A 16,371-nucleotide genomic window follows, 5' to 3' on the forward strand; every position below is an offset into this window, starting at 1 on the left:
GGATGCAGGAAGCAGATCCCTGAATGGATGTAGGAAGCAAATCTCCACATGAATGCAGGAACCAGATCTCTGCATTAATGCAGGAACCAGATCTCTGCATGAATGCAGGAACCAGATCCCTACATGGATGCAGGAAGCAGATATCTGCATGAATGCAGGAAGTAGATCCCTACATGGATGCAGGAAGCAGATCTCTGCATGAATGCAGGAACTAGATCACTGCATGGATGTAGGAAACATATCTCTGCATGAATGCAGTAACTAGATCCCTGCATGGATGCAGGAAGCAGATCCTTGCATGAATGCAGGAACTAGATCCCTACATGGATGCATATCCCTGCAAGGATGCAGGAAGCAGATCTCTGCATAAATGTAGGAACTACATCCCTACATGGATGCAGGAAGCAGATCCCTGCATAAATGCAGGAACCAGATCCCTACATGGATGCATATCCCTGCATGGATGCAGGAAGCAGATCTCTGCATGAATGCAGGAACCAGATCTCTGCATGAATGCAGGAACCAGATCCCTACATTGATGCATATCCCTACATGTATGTAGGAAGCAGAACTCCGCATGAGTGCAGAAACAGGATCTCTGCATAAATGCAGGAACCAGATCTCTATATGCATGCAGGAACCAGATCCCTACATGGATGCATATCCCTGCAAGGATGCAGGAAGCAGATATCTGCATGAATGCAGGACCTACACCCCTACATGGATGCAGGAAGCACATCTTTGCATGAATGCAGGAACTAGATCCCTACATGGATGCAGGAAGAAAATCTCTGCATGAATGCAGGAACTAGATCCCTGCATGGATGCAGGAAGCAGATCCCTGCATGAATGCAGGAACCAGATCTCTGCATGGATGCAGGAACCAGATCCCTACATCTATGCATATCTGCTGGATGGATGCAGGAAGCAGATCCGTGCATGAATGCACATACTACATCACTACATGGATGCAGGAAGCAGATCCATGTATTAATGCAGGAAGAAGATCCCTGCATGAATGCAGGAACTACATCCTTACCTGGATGCAGGAAGCAGATCCCTTCATGGATGCAGGAACCAGATCCCTTTAAGGGATGCAGGAACAAGATCCCTGCATGGATGCAGGGACAAAATCCCTACATGGATGCATATCTCTGCATGAATGCAGGAACTAGATCCCTACCTGGATGCAGGAAGCAGATCCCTTCATGGATGCAGGAACCAGATCTCTGCATGAATGCAGGAACCAGATCCCTGCATGGATGCAGGGACCAGATCCCTACATGGATGCATATCCCTGCATGGATGCAGGAAGCAGATCCCAGTGTGGATGCAAGAACCAGATCCCTGCATGAATGCAGGAACTAGATCCCTACATGGGTGCAGGAAGCACATCCCTTCATGGATGCAGAGACCAGATCCCTTCATGGATCCATGAACCAGATCCCTGCATGGATGCAGGGACCAGATCCCTACATGGATGCATATCCCTGCATGGATGCAGGAAGCAGATCCCTGTACGGATGCAGGAACCGGACCCCTGCATGAATGCAGAAACTAAATCCCTACATGGATGCAGGAAGCACATCCCTTCATGGATGCAGGAACCAGATCCCTACATGGATGCATATCCCTGCATGGATGCAGGAAGCAGATCTCTGCATGAATGCAGGAACTAGATCCCTACATGGATGCAGGAACCAGATCTCTGCATGAATGCAGAAACCAGATCTCTGCATGGATGAAGGAACCAGATCCTTACATGGATGCACATCCCTGCATGGGTGCAGGAAGCAGATCTCTGCATGAATGCAGGAACCAGATCTCTGCATGAATGCAAAAACCAGATCCCTACATGCATGCATATCCCTGCAAGGATGCAGGAAGCACATCTCTGCATGAATGCAGGGAATAGATCCCTACATGGATGCAGGAAGCAGATCTCTGCATGAATGCAGAAAGTAGATCCCTATATGGATGCAGGAAGCAGATCTCTGCATGAATGCAGGAACTAGATCCCTGCATGGATGCAGGAAGCAGATCTCTGCATGAATGCAGGAAGTAGATCCCTACATGGATGCAGGAAGCAGATATCTGCATGAATGCAGGAACCAGATCCCTGCATGGATGCAGGAAACATATCTCTGCATGAATGCAGTAACTAGATCCCTGCATGGATGCAGGAAGCAGATCCTTGCATGAATGCAGGAACTAGATCCCTGCATGGATGCAGGAAGCAGATCTCTGCATGAATGCAGGAACCAGATCTCTGCATAAATGCAGGAACCAGATCCCTACATGGATGCATATCCCTGCATGGATACAGAAAGCAGATCTCTGCATGAATGGAGGAACCAGACCTCTGCATAGGTGCATATCCCTGCAAGGATGCAGGAAGCAGATCTCTGCATGAATGTAGGAACTACATCCCTACATGGATGCAGGAAGCAGATCCCTGCATAAATGCAGGAACCAGATCCCTACATGGATGCGTATCCCTGCATGGATGCAGGAAGCAGATCTCTGCATGAATGCAGGAACCAGATCTCTGCAAGAATGCAGGAACCAGATCCCTACATGGATGCATATCCCTACATGTATGTAGGAAGCAGAACTCTGCATGAGTGCAGGAACCAGATCTCTGCATAAATGCAGGAACCAGATCTCTATATGCATGCAGGAACCAGATCCCTACATGGATGCATATCCCTGCAAGGATGCAGGAAGCAGATCTCTGCATGAATGCAGGACCTACACCCCTACATGGATGCAGGAAGCACATCTTTGCATGAATGCAGGACCTACACCCCTACATGGATGTAGGAAGCAGATCCCTGCATGAAGCAGGAACCAGATCTCTGCATGGATGCAGGAACCAGATCCCTTTAATGGATGCAGGAACCAGATCCCTGCATGGATGCAGGGACCAGATCCCTACATGGATGCATATCTCTGCATGAATGCAGGAAGCAGATCCCAACCTGGATGCAGGAAGCAGATCCCTTCATGGATGCAGGAACCACATCCCTTTAAGGGATGCAGGAACCAGATCCCTGCATGGATGCAGGGACCATATCCCTACATCGATGCATATCCCTGCATGGATGCAGGAAGCAGATCCCTGTATGGATAAAAGAACCAGATCCCTGCATGAATGCAGGAATTACATCCCTACATGGATGCAGGAAGCACATCCCTTCATGGATGCAGGAACCAGATCCCTTCATGGATGCAGGAACCACATCCCTGCATGGAAGCAGGAAGCAGATCCCTGTACGGATGCAGGAACCAGACCCCTGCATGAATGCAGAAACTAAATCCCTACATGGATGCAGGAAGCACATCCCTTCATGGATGCAGGAACCAGATCCCTACATGGATGCATATCCCTGCATGGATGCAGGAAGCAGATCTCTGCATGAATGCAGGAACTAGATCCCTACATGGATGCAGGAACCAGATCTCTGCATGAATGCAGGAATTAGATCCCTACATGGATGCAGGAAGCAGATCTCTGCTTGAAAGCAGGAAACCCGATCCGTACATGGATGCAGAAACCAGATCTCTGCATGGATGCAGGAACCAGATCCTTACATGGATGCATATACCTGCATGGGTGCAGGAAGCAGATCTCTGCATGAATGCAGGAACAGGATCTCTGCATGAATGCAGAAACCAGATCCCTACATGCATGCATATCCCTGCAAGGATGCAGGAAGCACATCTCTGCATGAATGCAGGAACTAGATCCCTACATGGATGCAGGAAGCACATCCCTTCATGGATGCAGGAACCAGATCTCTTCATGAATGCAGGAACTAGATCCCTGCATGGATGCAGGGACCAGATCCCTGGATGAATGCAGAAACTAGATCCCTGCATGGATGCAGGAAACAAATCCATGCATGGATTCATATCCCTGCATGGATGCGGGAAGCAGATCTCTGCATGAATGCAGGAACCACATCTCTGCATGAATGCAAGAACCAGATATCTGCATAAATGCAGGAACCAGATCCCTACATGGATTCATATCCCTGCATTGATGCAGGAAGCAGATCTCTGCATGAATTCAGAAACCAGATTTCTGCATGAATGCAGAAACCAGATCCTTACATGCATGCATATCCCTGCAAGGATGCAGGAAGCACATCTCTGCATGAATGCAGGACCTACATCCCTACATGGATGCAGGAAGCACATCTTTGCATGAATACAGGAACTAGATCCCTACATGGATGCAGGAAGCAAATCTCTGCATTGATGCAGGAACTAGATCCCTGCATGGATGCAAGAAAGCAGATCCCCGCATGAATGCAGGAAGCAGATCTCTGCATGGATGCAGGAAGCAGATCCCTGTATGAATGCAGGAAGAAGATCCCTGCATGAATGCAGGAACTAAATCCCTACCTGGATGCAGAAAGCAGATCCCTTCATGGATGCAGGAACCAGATCCCTTTAATGGATGCAGGAACTAGATCCCTGCATGGATGCAGGGACCAGATCCCTACATGGATGCATATCCCTGCATGGATGCAGGAAGCAGATCCCTGTATGGATGCAGGAACCAGATCCCTGCATGAATGCAGGAACTAGATCCCTACATGGATGCAGGAAGCAGATCTCTGCATGAATGCAGGAACCAGATCCTTACATGGATGCATGTACCTGCATGGGTGCAGAGGCAGATCTCTGCATGAATGCAGGAACAGGATCTCTGCATGAATGCAGAAACCAGATCCCTACATGCATGCATATCCCTGCAAGGATGCAGGAAGCAGATCTCTGCATGAATGCAGGAACTAGATCCCTACATGGATGCAGGAAGCACATCCCTTCATGGATGCAGGAACCAGATCTCTGCATGAATGCAGGAACTAGATCCCTGCATGGATGCAGGGACCAGATCCCTGCATGGATGCAGAAACTAGATCCCCGCATGAATGCAGGAAGCAGATCTCTGCATGGATGCAGGAAGCAGATCCCTGTATGAATGCAGGAAGAAGATCCCTGCATGAATGCAGGAACTAAATCCCTACCTGGATGCAGAAAGCAGATCCCTTCATGGATGCAGGAACCAGATCCCTTTAATGGATGCAGGAACTAGATCCCTGCATGGATGCAGGGACCAGATCCCTACATGGATGCATATCCCTGCATGGATGCAGGAAGCAGATCCCTGTATGGATGCAGGAACCAGATCCCTGCATGAATGCAGGAACTAGATCCCTACATGGATGCAGGAAGCAGATCTCTGCATGAATGCAGGAACCAGATCCTTACATGGATGCATGTACCTGCATGGGTGCAGAGGCAGATCTCTGCATGAATGCAGGAACAGGATCTCTGCATGAATGCAGAAACCAGATCCCTACATGCATGCATATCCCTGCAAGGATGCAGGAAGCAGATCTCTGCATGAATGCAGGAACTAGATCCCTACATGGATGCAGGAAGCACATCCCTTCATGGATGCAGGAACCAGATCTCTGCATGAATGCAGGAACTAGATCCCTGCATGGATGCAGGGACCAGATCCCTGCATGGATGCAGAAACTAGATCCCTGCATGGATGCAGGAAACAAATCCATGCATGGATGCATATCCCTGCATGGATGCAGGAAGCTATGGAGTTATTTCAGTCTCAATAATCAGAAATGCACACAACCGGTTTTACAAATACACACGCTCCGATTCACAAATGTCATTTTATGCAAACGTGAAAAATAAATTCGGAAATACACACCCTGTGTTTCACAAACACACACATTGTGTTTCACAAATGCACACTAAATGTTTTACAAATGCACAATAAGTGTTTCTCACAAATGTGCACACTGTTTTTCACAAAAACATTTTAGAAATTCACAATAAATGTATCAGAAATGCACAGTAGGTGCTTCACAAACGTGATTTTTAGGTACACATGTGATGTGAACTCACAGATCATTCGAATTGCAGAATGTGCATTCAAAATCCCGTTCTCGTTAGTGAATCTCTCCGTGTGTGTGAGAGATTTTTCTACGGTGAATATTGAGACTCATCTGACGGAGCGGGTCGACTAATCTCACCATTGGCTAGTGAATCTGTCAATCAAACTCATCGGCAAAGCAGGCGGGTTCGCTTTTAGCCAATCGAATGGCCCCTTACACTCCTCACTTTCAAAGTGACGAGGGAGGGAGCTGTTCAGCACAGCAGTTGAAAGGACGCGGGCGGCAAACATGGCGGAGAGGTCTTCTGAACGGGATCAGTCTCAGCCCGTAAGTAATGCATTTATTTGATCATTCCCTCGTTGTACGTCCTGTAATGTTATTGAATACTAAGTTGAAGCGGTCTCCTTAGCCAAGTGACATGTGTGAATGCTTTATGAACACTTCAGACGAGTCGTTTGCAGAGTACCCCCACCGCAAATTAGCTTAGCTTAGCCTGTGCGGTCATATTTTTTTATGAAAGCGGGGGAGGACTTATGATGGTTTTGTCAAGTTTTATACTTGGCATACCAGCTCTTCACACAACACGAGTAACTACAACCAACCAGGGGCCTCGAAACTAGCCGGCTTTCGACTCAAATTGTGTCTGCCTGCCCTGTGAGTGTGAGGGAAGTTTAGCTAGCGCGTCGGTTCAAGCTAGATATACAGCCAATCTGTAGGTTTTTAACATGATTCATAAGGAACTAAGGGGAAAACATGCCGGATTTACAGCAGCACAGAAAGTTTAATAAAAAGTATTGATTTGGAGACGGGGATTTGTTTAAACACTGATGCTATGCTAACTAGCTAGTAAGTTAGCTGTTCCGTGTGCTGCCTTTATGTAAACGCGGCGATCCGGGTTAAAGTTAGACACAGTCTTTTCACAACCCAGACTTTAAGACGGGGTGGATATGTGCAACAAAGTTAATTCATATGACATTCATGAAAAGGGCATTTTTTAAATATAACAGACGTGAATCCACTGTTGAATGAAAGAAGCCTCATTAAGTTTCTAACGTTAGAACCCGTATTGTGCTGAAAAGCCCTGTGAGATTGTGTCAGAGTGACAGCCACTAAAATCCCCGTATCTTTACTTCCAATGACGTAATGACAAGAATCCCAAACATTATGTTTTTAGGCTGTTTTGTAGTCGATAAGTAGTCACAGAAAGGGTGGATGGGAGAAATATGCTATCAACAGTGATTTGAGTAGAAGTTACTGTAAGTATTACACACAGGCTTCCTGTGATCAGTGTCTTGTCTCTGATATTTTTTTAAAGCTGTTCTTTACTACAAGCTCAAGTTATCATAGCAAGAGTGTTTTAAAAAATTCCCCTTTCTAATATTTGAAAATTATGTAATTTAATCTCAGACAGCTAAATGATCTAATCCATGTTTGTTGTGTTTTTATTTATTCTTTAGGAATTGCTGAAGCGTGACATCCTAAATACCTTTCTATTCTATTCTATTTCATATTTTATCATCCTATTGTATTACTGTTTTACCTATCAATTGGGAATTTAGCATTTTTGCCCCTGTAAATATCTGTCAGTTGAAAGTATTTGTACTTGTATTCCATAGATCTTGTACCTGAAGATGGCAGACAACAACTGTGCAGACTTGGCCTTCTTCAGTGACGCTGTGAACGTGTATGGATAACCTCTGAGGTATTCATGTTATTCATAAAGAAATCTTTTATTCACATATCAGGCAGTATAAGCTAGGGTTGGGCGATGTCCCTTAAATTGGCCGTTGACGATGTTTGCTGTCAACCATCGGGATGGACGATGACATCGTCGGGGGGGGAAGGGGGGTATTTTTACATTTTTCGTTCTTATATAACTGCTATTCGTTTTTTTGCTTTTTTGTTTTAATTTCCCAACAGATGACTAATCCGCGATGATCCAGTATAAACTGAGGGAAGTGACTTTAACAAAAAAAGTAACAAACAAAATAGAAAAGAAGTAGTCCGCTTTGTGTTTGATGGGAAGGGGGGGGGGTACATGAGCGGTATGTGTGGGACATTTAAGACTGCGATCCGTCCCGCAGCTCTAGGGGTACAAGCAACCGAACTCAGAACCGGGTCTAAAAGTGTGTGTCTGTGCACAGCTCGGATCGTCAGCACACACAGCGGTTTGAGCTTCAAAGCAGAAATGTCGCTCAGTCCTTAGAAAACATTCAAACAATCACGCGGATTTGTGTTTCCAGTCGTGTCCCGACTAAATAAAGGCTGATGTTATTCTTACATGTTTACGTGCAGCCAGAAAGCAGCACCACCCAAAGCTAATGTTGTTAGCCCGTGTTAGCATACTGCTAATCCTGGCTTCGTTCAGAAAAAGCACTGACCACACGGATTAAAATTCAAATGATGAGCGAACAGGTGTTTCATAATAACCGTAACATTATTAAAAGCACGTTTAGAAGATCATCTCGTATTTTACCGAGCTGACATGTCAATGTATATAGCCGCTCGGCGCTGTTTAACAATGTTTTGTATTGAATTGTTACATACAATAAAGTTTGAAAAAAAAAAGCCGCTCGGCGGAGTTTATATCCTTCCGTTTTTCAAACCCTACTGCGCATGTGCGAATGATTTATTCCTACGGAAAGTGTGACCTTAGTGAACGTTTTTATATTCTGAAAACATTTTTCTGGGCCCATGTACACGGTTGGATTCTAATCTGACCATTGATCCCATCAAGATATTTTGTACATGTAACCGCGGCTTATGGTGTCGACGCGCAACGTGGCGGGGGCGTGGCATCACGATGCTGTCTCTCCATCGGGATGTCAGTCACCCATCACGATGGACGATGATATCGTCCATCGGCACAACCCTAGTATAAGCACTTGGTTATTTGTACAAAAATAACAAAGGCAACTCTAAAACTCTTTCCCCTCATGAATAACATTTTACCCCCCCCCCCCCCCCCTTAACAGTCTCTCTCACCTCAATTTTTTCCCCAGTGATACATGTAACCCACTCCTGCAATTTATCTAACCTAGAAATTCTACTTATTGGCATTATACATAAGAACATTACATTTTAAATTGATGTGTACCGTATTGGCGATGCATTTGTAATTATGTGTTTGAGACATGATTTTCATGTTATTGTCAGGGTGAGAGGAGATCACGGAGGAGAAAATGTGGGCATAGCTGAGTTGATGCTCACATACGTAGAACTGACACAAACAGCTTCATTGCAGCAAAAGTGTACACACAATCAACGGTGAGTTGAACCTAGTTTTAGACGCTTTAATATATGCATAAAAGTGAATGATGTATTAAAAATAAATCTGACAATATAATATTTCTTTTTGCTTTTTTCCAAATACAGGATTGAGCCCCTCTGGTGTGATGTCTTCATGACTGTTACTGGTTTATATTACAACATCCTGCACTCTCCTGAGGACCAAGACTTGCTCAATATCAGTCACATCACGTATTCTGCTGCCACTATATTTTCCTACCACGCATTCAGGCCAGTTTGGATGTCTTTAGTGACGCGTGGGACAGCCATCCAATCAGGACGGAGCAAAGCATGACACCAAATCAGCTGTGGCAGTTGGGCTTGACCCAGAACCCTGTTTCTGATCCCCGGGTAAGTGCTTTATTTCAGTGTTTTTCAACCTTTGTTCACTTGTTCCACGGTCTGACACCGGACTCTGTGGAAAGTTACACCGCTAAAGACGAGCTTTAGCTGGTATTTTTGTTATAACTGAGCGACTTTATCAGCAGAATTAAGAACAAGGAAGTGAAGACTTTAACCACTTCTGATTGGTCAGACTGATGACATGTGATTAAGCCTTCAAGAATGATTGGCGGAGACAGTTAAAGGGGCGGGACTTTTCCTTACACGGTTATAGCTGCAGCTAAATCGCGGTACCGTCAACCTTATCAAAATGTATTTTATAGAATTAAATAAACACAAAGAAAAAGTCATTTTAAGATCTTTCATATTCCTAACTACTCAGTGTTTTTATCAGTGCCTGTTTGCATGAAGAGCTGATTTCCTGGAGATGGGAAATGTTTTTAGATCAGTGAAGTAGGGCAATTCCCCACGGCACACTTGACCATCTCCCACGGCACACTAGATTGCCGCGGCACACACACTGGTTGAAAAACCCTGCTTTATTTAATCTCACTGTACTGGACAACTGATTTGTGTGCAGTTCGACTAAAGTGGAAAGTATCAAGAACAGTATGATGAAATCACAATGACTACAAGGAATTTTCATCAAAAATGAATGAAAAGTCTTATTGTTGTGTGGTGCAAACTATTTCCCTAAATTGTTTGGTTTTTTAAATCAAGTAGGAAGAATAGCACATCTGCAAGTTCAAAATGCATCACAATGCATGGCATTATGAGCCATCAGCTGTACTAATCTCACTACTTTGTTAAGGTTCACTTATTTGCAAATTAAAAACAGTTATGGAGATATGAGGTCTGCCTGCTAGAAACAATATAAGTCATTATTAGTGGGTCTCTGTTCCTACATAATCTAAAACATTAAAAAAAAACAGTGCTGTTCATAAACAGTATCTTTTTTTTTGTCAGGGTATGCTGGTTCCAGAGATTGAATGGGAGGAGAGTGGATCCATGGCTGAACCTCATCCTGGGATCAATGTCCCGGTATGGGACAGTCCCCTTTTGGGTCCACAAATGTTGGAACTGCAAGACGACATCAACCCATTGTTTAATTCAGACCGTTTGGGAGTGGACCTACATCTTTACTGTCCCGTTTGTTTAGAACTTAATTTAGGCGACATAATTACATACAGAAGAAGAAAGACTGAGGGGAGCAAGACAGAGTTCAAATCAATACTGCTGTATTGTTCAAGGGACTTAATTGTATGTAAGGAAGTTATGAAAATTAGTTCCAGTTTAAATAAAATTCAAATCAGTAGAGATCCCACATTTGCTTAAATTTTGATGTTTTAATCTGTCCATGTTTTCACTGAATTTTACTCTGCAATAAAGGGTGAATGTTTGCACTTTGTTGTTCTATGACCATCTTTTGTTGTGTAGTATTTAACCAGCTATAAAACCCAGAGAGATGAGGATCTTTTTTGCAAGGGTGACCTGGCCAAGAGGTGTATATGTATATGGTTACAATATAAAATCAATGACATTTGAGTTATTAAAAAAATAAAATTAAGGTCTGGCAAAGTGACCTCGGGCTGAGCAGGGGAGGTGTATTGGGTATCTGTGATTGACAGTGAGATGAACTTGAGGTAATGTAGTCCCACTGCGTGGTACGGAGCAAAGTGATGCCAGTTTCTCCACAGAACCTACTGTGGAAGTTAAAGATTTTTCTCCTCCACCTTCAGATGATCAAGACCGAAGGGAACCGTGTCTGAGTCTTGAAATGACGCTAGCATGAAAGCTAAGAGAATAACGTACAAACGATCCCGAGTGAAACGTTCATTGTAAATCTCATGACCAGTACACAGTTCGATGGATTCTATGTCAACTGCATTCAACCACTGTTGCCTTGCTCCCAGGTCCACTGAAAAGTTGCGCAAGCCAGTAACTTTTGACAACCGAAGGCAAATAAACCGACAAGCCATGCTAAAGCTAACACGCTAACGACCGACTGGTACAGAATCAAACATGGGCGGGGCTTTTGACACCTGCAGAAAGCGTAGAGAAAGTGTAAGGGGCCATTCGATTGGCTAAAAGCGAACCCGCCTGCTTTGCCGATGAGTTTGATTGACAGATTCACTAGCCAATGGTGAGATTAGTCGACCCGCTCCGTCAGATGAGTCTCAATATTCACCGTAGAAAAATCTCTCACACACACGGAGAGATTCACTAACGAGAACGGGATTTTGAATGCACAGTCTGCAATTCGAATGATCTGTGAGTTCACATCACATGTGTACCTAAAAATCACGTTTGTGAAGCACCTACTGTGCATTTCTGATACATTTATTGTGAATTTCTAAAATGTTTTTGTGAAAAACAGTGTGCACATTTGTGAGAAACACTTATTGTGCATTTGTAAAACATTTAGTGTGCATTTGTGAAACACAATGTGTGTGTTTGTGAAACACAGGGTGTGTATTTCCGAATTTATTTTTCACGTTTGCATAAAATGACATTTGTGAATCGGAGCGTGTGTATTTGTAAAACCGGTTGTGTGCATTTCTGATTATTGAGACTGAAATAACTCCATAGGAAGCGGCTCTCTGCATGAATGCAGGAACCAGATCTCTGCATGAATGCAAGAACCAAATCCCTACATGGATTCATATCCCTGCATGGATGCAGGAACCAGATCCCTACATGGATTCATATCCCTGCATGGATGCAGGAACCAGATCCCTACATGGATTCATATCCCTGCATGGATGCAGGAAGCAGATCTCTGCATGAATGCAGGAACCAGATTTCTGCATGAATGCAGGAACTAGATCCCTACATGGATGCAGGAAGCAGATCTCTGCATGAATGCAAGAACCAGAATTCTGCATGAATGCAGAAACCAGATCCTTACATGCATGCATATCCCTGCAAGGATGCAGGAAGCACATCTCTGCATGAATGCAGGGACTAGATCCCTACATGGATGCAGGAAGCATATCTCTGCATGAATGCAGGACCTACATCCCTACATGGATGCAGGAAGCACATCTTTGCATGAATGCAGGAACTAGATCCCTACATGGATGTAGGAAGCAAATCTCTGCATTGATGCAGGAACTAGATCCCTGCATGGATGCAGGAAGCAGATCCCTGCATGAATGCAGGAAGCAGATCTCTGCATGGATGCAGGAAGCAGATCCCTGTATGAATGTAGGAAGAAGATCCCTGCATGAATGCAGGAATTAGATCCCTACCTGGATGCAGGAAGCAGATCCCTTCATGGATGCAGGAACCAGATCCCTTTAATGGATGCAGGAACTAGATCCCTGCATGGATGCAGGGACCAGATCCCTACATGGATGCATATCCCTGCATGGATGCAGGAAGCAGATCCCTGTATGGATGCAGGAACCAGATCCCTGCATTAATGCAGGAACTAGATCCCTACATGGATGCAGGAAGCAGATCCCTTCATGGATGCAGGAACCAGATCCCTGTATGGTTGCAGGAACCAGACCCCTGCATGAATGCAGGAACTAGTTCCCTACATGGATGCAGGAAGCAGATCTCTGCATGAATGCAGGAACCAGATCCCTACATGGAGGCAGGAAGCAGATCTCTGCATGAATGCAGGAACTAGATCCCTACATGGATGCCGGAAGCAGATCTCTGCTTTAACCCTTGTGTGGTGTTCATATTGTTGTTAATCAGCCAGTGTTCGTGGGTCTGGTGGACCTGTTGCATGTTGTGGTTTTTAATGCCTCACAATCAAACACTTTGATGTTAAAATACTCGACAGATGTTTACCTCATCCATTTACAATCAGTATATTTGGTTAATATTTGCCCTTTACCTTTGTTAGATCACATTCATAACTCATTTAAAACGTGATAAAGAAAATCAATTAAAATCAAGATATGAGTGGAAACAAATTTTCAAGTGAAGCAGGGGTTTTCAAAACTACTGACTTTTATTTATTTGAACACAGAAACTGAACCCATTCAGCTGCACAACACAAGCTGAACACATAGAGTAAACCTATTAGTCAAGACAACACATCAGCCCCATTGAACACATGGCCTTCTAGCCACTAGCCTATACAACACATGGTCCTGGCTGCTGACGGCCTGGTCCTGTGGCTGGGTGCTGATGGCTTCGTTTTGGAACTGGTTGATGCTCAATCTAAATGGTAAATGGCGTATACTTATATAGCGCCTTGGGCTTTACAGTCACAGACCCATTCACCCAGTGACACACACATTCACTCACACATTCAGACACTGGTGGCGGCTCCGCTGCTGAACACAGGCGCCTGCCTACCACCAGAGGTAAGGTGGGGTTCAGTGTCTTGCCCAAGGACACTTCGACTCATGGGCGTGCAAGGCGGGAATTGAACCTGCAATCTTACGATCATGGGTCAACCACCCGACCGCTGCTCCACGGCCACCCCAATCTAATCATCTTCTTCAGAGTCACTGTCAGACTCTGAATTTTCAGAAATGTGATCCTCTAATTCTGAAACCTCCTCTTCTGAATCGTCTCCCTCTACATCATCATCAAAAACGTCTCTCTCTTCTAAAATCCATTCCAGGGCCCTCTGCGCAGAAAGTCTTTTGGCCATTTTGATCAGTTGTGATAAGAAACCACACTGGCAAAGCTATATTTAACGTGTCCCGCCTCCAATTTGTAGCAGATAAAGAGCAAGATATTAAAGATTCCCGCAAGAAAGTCAAATGGTTAAATGTCAAATGTGCGGGAGAGCGAGAGCAAACAGAGTTGATTTTTGAATTATTCTAACAATGTTGCAACCTTGCGCGGGAACCGCAGGTGCAGAAACAGAACTCACATTTACAGTGAAACTTTCTCTCTCTGCCACTCTCTCTTTCTCACTGGTCACACACACACACACACACCTACACACACCCACACTCACACAGCAGGCCCAGACAGGTGGAGGACAGAGTGTAAGTACATAAAACATCAATTTCCACACTTCTATTAGCCCCGGGTCCAGTGGACCCGAACATCTTATATGTAATAGAAATGTGTTGGGGGGGTATACGGTGTGTGGTCATTAAAAATGTATTCTGATATATGTTCTTCACAGAAAATGAGCCAAGGCCAGTGAGTCTGAGTTTGAAAAATTGATTAATTGTATCATTTTTCTTTTGATAAAAAATGAAAACGGGTCCCACAGACCCGAACACCACATAAGGGTTAATGCAGGAACCAGATCCCTACATGGATGCAGGAACCAGATCTCTGCATGGGTGCAGGAACCAGATCCATACATGGGTGCAGGAACCAGATCCATACATAGATGCATATCCCTGCATAGATGCAGGAAGCAGATCTCTGTATGATTGCAGGAATTAGATCCCTACCTGGATGCAGGAAGCATATCCCTGTGTAATAATAATAATGCATTGGATTTATCTGCGCTTTTCAAGTCACTCAAAGCGCTTACATTGTGTCCATTATTCATTCACTCCTCATTCATACTTGGTGATGGTAAGCTACTGTTGTAGCCACAGCTGCCCTGGGGCAGACTGACAGAGGCGTGTCTGCCAGTTCGCACCTACGGCCCCTCTGACCATCACCGTATGGATGCAGTAACCAGATCCCTGCATGGATGCAGGATCTCTGCTCCATGAGTCCATTCTGAAGGGTCACCTGCAGTTCTGATCTCCTGAACTCTGTTTGACACCTCTCCTGACCAAAGCTCGCTGGGTTTTAGCCCCACTGTCAGTGATCATAGAAACTGACACAGATACTAATACAGACAGTCTCTCTGTTCTTTTTTTTTTTGCCATTTTCTACTACCAGCAAAAGAAATCTCCCTTCAGTCAGCGGTGCAGCTGCAGAGCTCTTTGAATTCATGACAACATTCACTTGTCACATCTGCCGTGGTTTGGTTCCTGAGTGAGGAGGACACGGCAGCTTCAGATGGAGCTCAGCTCATGTTCTGCATTTGTTTATACCAGTATCCCCATTAGTCTTAACCGATGTAAAGGCTATTCTTCCTGGGGTCCACTCCTAATTACACATTCAAGAGTTCTGAATAAAGATGACGTTAACACACAGCATTTTCACTGTTAAAGATGGAAAGTCTGTCTGCAGCTGCCTCACCGCCTCGGTGCGGATGATGTCCCACGGAGGAGCTCTGCTTCCTCCAGCCATCAGGAGAGCTGGGGGGGACAGAGTGTGCAGAGCAACCAGGATGACAATAAATCATGCAGAAGAACTGCCTGGGGGACAGATCAGCACTGCAGGAGCTGTGGACAGAATAGTAGATGGAGGAGGGAGGGGAGGTGCTTAATTCAGTGGTTCAGTAAAAACCACCGTTCTTTCAATCTGATTCTATTAGGACTGTAACGATTTACCCGATTCATATTACGATTTGTGGTTGACAATGCGATTCATAATCGATTTTGGTTCATTTACAACGATTCACTGACCTAAAAAAGATCCAGAACATTTTTATCCAAACTTCAACCAGTGTGACTCAGAGAGAAAAACCTGGTACTGACCAGTGAAGTTTTCCAGATTCCTTGTTTGTTTTGCAAGATAATCAAGTGTAAATTAAATATGTGAACAAATGAACAAGGAAACAAGAATGAATGTCAAATCCATTCACATTCTACTTGTCACGAACTGGTGGTGGAGGACCCAAATGCAGGAGACCAAGCTTGGTGACAGGAACTAAAACATTTAATAGGCAAACTGAAACATGACAGAAATATGAGGAGAAACAAAACTGTGACACAACAGAGCAGTTGACCTGACAAGAACAGAAACCAAGACATTTAAA

The 16,371-nt window shown here is 44.6% G+C and overlaps 1 long non-coding RNA gene across 1 annotated transcript; it reads left to right on the forward strand.

Moving 5' to 3' along the window:
• The first annotated feature begins 6,119 nt into the window (after window positions 1–6,119).
• LOC111946908 (uncharacterized) lies at window positions 6,120–9,446 on the forward strand. Its single transcript, XR_002872717.2, has 4 exons — window positions 6,120–6,260; window positions 7,550–7,635; window positions 9,090–9,200; window positions 9,309–9,446. It is a non-coding gene; the product is annotated as an uncharacterized LOC111946908 (long non-coding RNA).
• The last annotated feature ends 6,925 nt before the right edge of the window (window positions 9,447–16,371 follow it).

Source organism: Oryzias latipes, chromosome 23 (genome assembly GCF_053564925.1).
Source record: "Oryzias latipes strain Hd-rR chromosome 23, Olatipes_Hd-rR_3.1".
In the NCBI taxonomy this organism is placed as follows: Eukaryota; Metazoa; Chordata; class Actinopteri; order Beloniformes; family Adrianichthyidae; genus Oryzias; species Oryzias latipes.